Raw genomic sequence first — 6707 nt, forward strand, 5'->3', positions numbered from 1 at the left:
GCAGATGCGAGATAGTTCAACATTGACGTTGAATCATTCGAATAAAATTTGAATATCGAAACAATGCACATTAATTGAATTTGCATACATGAATACTTATCAACTTCACATACATATGCACTAATTGGCCCTTTATAGTCAAAATTAAACTCTAGGTCTCCTTGCAAATTTACACTTGAGCAAGTTTTCACAAATTTCTATATATTTTATTAAAAAACTATCATTACCCTATTGCTGTGTGTTAACTCAACGGGAAAATTGAATTTTCGATCTTCACAACAAGAAAAGGGTACAGATGTTTTCTACGAGCTAAAAACTAACGACGAGTAATGATACCTTGAGTGTTTAAATGTCTATTCCCTGGGCTCATTAAACCGCAATAGTCAAATATTGTATTTCACTTGTGAGACAATTAAAATTTCGCGAAACACTGAAACATTTACATTTCTTTATTTGCAATTAAATTGACGACTACAGCACTTTGAGCACATTTAATTTTTAGCAATTTAATTAACGTGGTATTGATATTGTAAAGCTCTAGGCATGAGCCTATACTTTTGAATATATAAGTCATATTCATTTCACAGTTTACTGTAGAATATGACAAATCTTACGCATATATTTACATATACTACGGGTCATATGTTGGGGCAGGATGTGTTCGCTCATTTGAAATACCTAACACCATTGTTTAGGTCTATGAACAGAAGGCCAACTGCCTTTCTTCTATCTTCATTGATTAGTTTCGGCCCTGTCGCCTTATGTTTTATGCTTTATCTGTCAATATTGTCAAACGCCTGTGTCTGCTTAATTAAATATTCAAATACATGGCTGTGACTAAGATTTTGCGCTGTCGGATCGGTTAGTATGCTTCTTTCCTTATATTGTCTCTAAAGTGCATTATTGACATCCAATTAGTCGCCAAAACCTATCAGCTAGATGTCTTACCGAATGATGTGATGCATAAACTAGTGACGTATTTGAGATCACTGCATTTTATGTTTGTCTAAATTCAGAAGTTCGTGTCATATGACCAATTTCCTACAACCAAATTGGTTCATCAATATATCGTTATCGATTTTATGTACATACTTTATAATTTTGTTATCGTCGGCCGACTGATATATATATATCTTTTATGAAAAATCGATACATGTCGATAGAAGTGCGTCAGGCCGAATATGTATGTTAGATTATTATACTTATAACAACGTAACAGGCTCATTCATTGCAACGATTCGCCACTCTCATATGGCGAGCAAAGAGGCAAAAAGCTAATGGCCACAGGCTCGAAAAATGACTTTAAGAGTGTACTTTTTAGAGTTATTTCCATAAGGAGACATTTTATGAAAAGGTATCCAGTCACGTACCCATGGGCAGAGTGTCGTCTGCGTCTGTACTTCTGCAAGCCTCCGTGTATAAACGGGAGCTACAGCCGTCGTGATCAGGTAAAAGGTGTTCATGGTGCCCCAGTTCAGCAACATGTGATCAGCTCTGAAACTTGGGTAATAACCAACAAGTTGGCCGACATTGTATTTTTAGAGACATTGTACAACTCAATCCAAACATTCTAATTTTCAACATCGTAAAAAATCATCCTACATGACAAACTTAAAGACAGGCGGTGCCATCTCTAGTGTAGCAAGTCTCCCTTCACAAGAATGGCTGTCTTAAGTATGAATACATTCTCATCAAGCGCAGCTTTGGATATCTTAGCATCAAGAGTGATACCAAACACAGATACAGTGATGTGGAAGTAATCAAGATGATAAATTTCCTAATTAACAACACATCACATTTGCTATAATAACATTCCTGTGGACGCAAACTGTGCACTGCTTTTTGTAGACTTATTCTTGTACTCGTACGAAGCCGAGTTCATGCAGTCTCTCCACAAATCGGGATGTTAAAGGATTGCCAAGTGTTCTGATAACACTCATAGATATATTAATAATCTCATAAGTTTAAACAATCCTGGTTTATTATGCTATCTCCATCACATCTACCCTGATGACTTTGAAATCAAAGAAACGATTGAAAGTGTGGGTTCAGCATCATGCCAAGATAAGTTTTCGAGATTTGGCAAAATACACTGCATATACTGTATAAGCTAAAGCTTATAGCGTATACATTTCACAACTCCTTAGATAATGTAGGGCTTGTAACTCACAGTTGATGAGAAACAACCTATTCGCACTAAGCTGGAGAGCAAGTAGATTAAAGTGATGGTCAAAGATCGCTGGTTTTCTTATTTGTGCGTACTCCGTATAATAAAACACGGGTCAGTTTCAGCGTTACAGTTGCCGATTGCCGTCTACAATACCTATTAGTACAAGATACGGAGCATGTTAGTATAATTTATACAAATCGCAAGTTTAAAACACTGAAAAATATGGGCTTTAGTACCTATACAAAATTGTATGATTCGTGTGTGTCTCCTATACTTGATTATTGTTCTGGGGCATGGGGATATGGTAAACATGACACAAATAGGGCACTTCGCTTTTTCCTTGGTGTTCACCGATTCACGCCAATTCACGCAATTACAGGGGATACTGGCTGGGATTCTTGCAGGGTTCGTAGACATGTATCTATGATCAGATATTGGAACCATCTTATTCAATTAGATGAGAGTCGATTAACAAAGAAAATATTTCTATGGGATTTTGCACTTAATTATAGTAACTGGTCCTCAGAGATTGTAAATATTTGACGACGTTAATCTTGACACATATTTTGATATGTTTTTGCCTATAAACCTCTCTATATTAAAGCAGCGTCTGCGTTTCCAACAGGAATTAATTTGGGCTCAAACTGCTAGAGATAAAACAAAATTACGTACATACATTCTTTTCAAAAATGTTTACCGAACCGAATTGTACGTTTCCATGAATCTTTCTCGAAGCCAGCGGTCCTTTTTAGCGCAGTTTCGATCGGGTGTATTACCTCTACGTATAGAAACAGGCCGATATAGAGGCGAAGCAACGAATGATAGACTTTGTATATTTTGTGACCAAGGGGCTGTAGAAAACGAAACCCATTTCCTTCTGTATTGTAATCTTTATGATGATATAAGGAATATGCTCATTAATTTTGATAATGTCGAATTCAACAATCTGTCGTCAAACCAGAAATTGGTATATTTATTGACAAACCCAGTAAATATTCGAAATACGGCAAAATACATAGAAAAGGCTTTTCTGAAAAGAAAAGATGTCTTATATAGAAACAGCTAAATATTATCTTTTTTTGACAGAAAACAATGTATTTGTTATTGTGCACCGTCTTTCTTTGTACTGTATATTTTATTTTGATTCTAGGTGACATATAAGCCCATTGGGCTGGGAGGGAAAACCTCATGTCACTATAATAAACAAAACTACTACTACTACTACTACTATATTAATGAGCATTGTTTCGGTATGGAAATTTTATGCTAACTATTCTTTATCAATATGGAATATTTATGTGCCCCGAATCTTGCATTGTACACAACACAATTCGGTTCCATGGCAATCATTAATCACTTTTCGGTATGTCAAGTTTCAGATAATTCTCGAATAGATTCGAGAGTGGTGAGATATGGAAATTGCCCACCAAATTGCTATTACTAAGCATCGGGAATCGGAGGTGCGGTCGTAGAAAGCATTCAATCTCGAGAAGGTTGCATTTATATTACCGAAATTGCATGGGGCTGAGTTCTTCGGTGCAAAACTTTGTATAACCTGTTTGTTCATCTGAACGTAATATTTCGCTATAAGTATATCAATAGTAATCCAATGCACGACGACTGGATACCCGACTTCCGTCGCCTGTCGATTTTCTCAGCGCTGGCCTTGAGTTTGAGCAAGACTGAAAAATTCAGTAGTGTAGAGGTCTCAGCCAACTCCTAGGGTTCACGCTAGCGTCCCACATCGAACACAATGAGTTATCATAGAGAGATATTGGACTTGAGACCTGCCGTTACTTGGCCGGTGAAATTGCATCGGAAATACAATTTTATCGATCATTGAATTATTAATTGTATCATTTTGCACGAAAAGCAACACACCAAATATTATTTTGTTCGAGGTGTTCCGTTACACCGCATAGTTTGGTTATAGCCACTGTCATTATGTCGACTACTGAGCGGAGTCACCTGGAGAGGACCCGCACTGCGTTGATCTGATCAGAGAACCAAGATTGGCTAAGTGCACACCTGGAGATTCACGGTTTGCTTCGCCAACCATTCGATTGGCAGCGATTTTTCAATTCACAAGCGGTCGCTCCTCGTCTGACTTTTCAAACAAAATCGTATAAGTGTATTGTGAAGCGTGTCAGATTTTAAAACTAGGACCTCTAATTGGTCGTTGATGTATTTATGATGGAGACAATATTAATATGATGTAACTTTTTTGACACAACAAACCCAAAAGGCTGTGTTTTTGGACCTCTCTTCCTGTGTTACTTAGTCCATGGAGCTAAAAACAGAATCCTTCCGTTTCTAGCTCCATCAGTGCGCAGTCGGAACCATCTTGCATAATGAGCGTAAATGTCACTGTTAAGACGTTACGTACAGTATGGATGTCAGACAATGTACATATTCGCCATATTGCAAAACATTATTGGATGAATAAAAAGTAGTCAATTGACATGCAATAGCTGATCTAACTTGTATAAGGCATTTTTCTCACGTTGCAGATTCTATTCACCTGCTATTGTCTTTGTTACAATGTCATTCTCACTTTTTATTCAATATTCAAATGAGAGGGTCAATATTCTCTTACAAGAATCGGCAAACTTCGATGAGTGATCCTACTCTGACGTTGCTACGCACCATTTCTCATATTTTGCAAGTTTCAATGTCTAAAGCGGATAAAAGCCCTAAATGTTTTTAAACCTTGTAGATTAAATTAGATATATATTATAGGCCATTTAAGAAAATTATTTGTTTACCGTCCTGGATTTTTGAAAAACCTACCAGCCAGCCAGGGAAAAAGAACAAACAGACAAAAAACACAAGCGTATTGATATAAGCTCAATTTTATTTGATTTCCTTTGGAAAAATAATTGTAACGGTGTTAACATTACGTTTGTTTTCTTAATTTTCTCTGAAAACATACCAGCACGCGGACGGCAAACAAAGAATTGTATTTAAAGCGCCTAACTTTCACCACAGTGTGAGAGAATATCATGATTTATTATTCTGTATGCTCTCGTTAGGACGAATCGCACTGTGTTTGTACTTGACCTTGAAAGCTGGTCTACATGGATATAATTCCAATGCTAGCGTACGCATGAGCAACGGAGATGTTAGAACAAGTAGTAACATCATGAAACTCGATCTATATTTTTCAAGATATCTTTTATTTGCATCAGCCTTGAAAGGGTATGATTAATAAAACTTTTGCCGTTATCAGAACTTTGCAAACGATGCGCCTTCTATGAGTGTATATTTATTCCAAATTTTGTCGCTTCACATGAAAACAAACGATTTGAGTTAGGGAAATCTGTGAATTATCATTTTTTAAAACCGCATCCATCGAACACAAACCAGACAAATATTTCAGTAACCATTAAATATATCGCACTATAAAGACTCGTTAGGAGCTGTCGGCACAAATAAAGTACACTAGGCCCACATTCTTCACATGGTAGATATCAGTATTTGTTAGAATATAGACATTAGAGCTGAGAAACTCTCTATGGTTAGAGGGTGCCTTTTATGGTGAAAAATGCAAACAGACCCCTAAGATAATTTTGAAATGTGCGAAAGTTTGGTGTAGCTCAGTATTCTAGAGTCAAAAATAACGCGATCTGATTCGTCGAGACGCAAAATAACGAAACCATTCCGTGATTGTCACATACCCATGACCATATCATTCCAACCTTGTGACGTTGACAGTAGAATATCAGCCGTGATATTTCACGCCAAACGTCGAAGTACACGATACATGTCATCAGTTCCGGAACTACATTCACAACTTGGAAAGTAAACAAAGCAAGCAAAGCAAAGCAAATAAAACGGCTGCCGCTCTCAACCTACGATGCGATTTTGCCAAAGTAAAACGAATTGACGGGCTTTCAGGAATAAGGATATTTTGGGTTGCCATGTACAGTCCTAGTCAACTTGAATCTTGTAGTGTTATCCTATGGTAGTTCTATTGAAGTTCTTGTCATTTTTTGTACATGCTCCAGAAAGAAATGTTAGGGGTAGCGTGGCACGGTTTACCTCTTGGCGCCTGGCGTGACAGTGATGTCGAGCGAGACACCTGTTGATGTTATCACCACTCGGTAAGACGATACGGCGCAATCGCAATCGGGAGATTTTTGAACTAGAGGAGAGCTTTGGATTGTAACAGCATCTTGTAATATAGAATTCCTACTCGTGCGACTCTTGAATCTTGTCTTATGGTGTTCATGGAGATATGGATGCGTCGCTCGAGGTGTTGACTTCTGTGAAAACGTCGTTTAATAGCAGTTTACATTTTAGGATGTTTATGTGCATGGCAAAATAAAATCATATCCTCAAAATTTAAGGTGTCTCCTATCATTTGTGAAATTCTTGGCATCATGGTATATGATTAATCGGGCATTACCCAATATTGTCTATTCCTTCTTTCCCATCAACATTCGTGTCATTTTTGCTGCGTCGCACAGCACAAATGACACTCATGCTGATATGACACAGGGAAAAGTCGATATTAGGTGATAACGTCTGAACATCA

The sequence above is a fragment of the Ptychodera flava genome, chromosome 22, assembly GCF_041260155.1.
Source record: "Ptychodera flava strain L36383 chromosome 22, AS_Pfla_20210202, whole genome shotgun sequence".
Classification (NCBI taxonomy): Eukaryota; Metazoa; Hemichordata; class Enteropneusta; family Ptychoderidae; genus Ptychodera; species Ptychodera flava.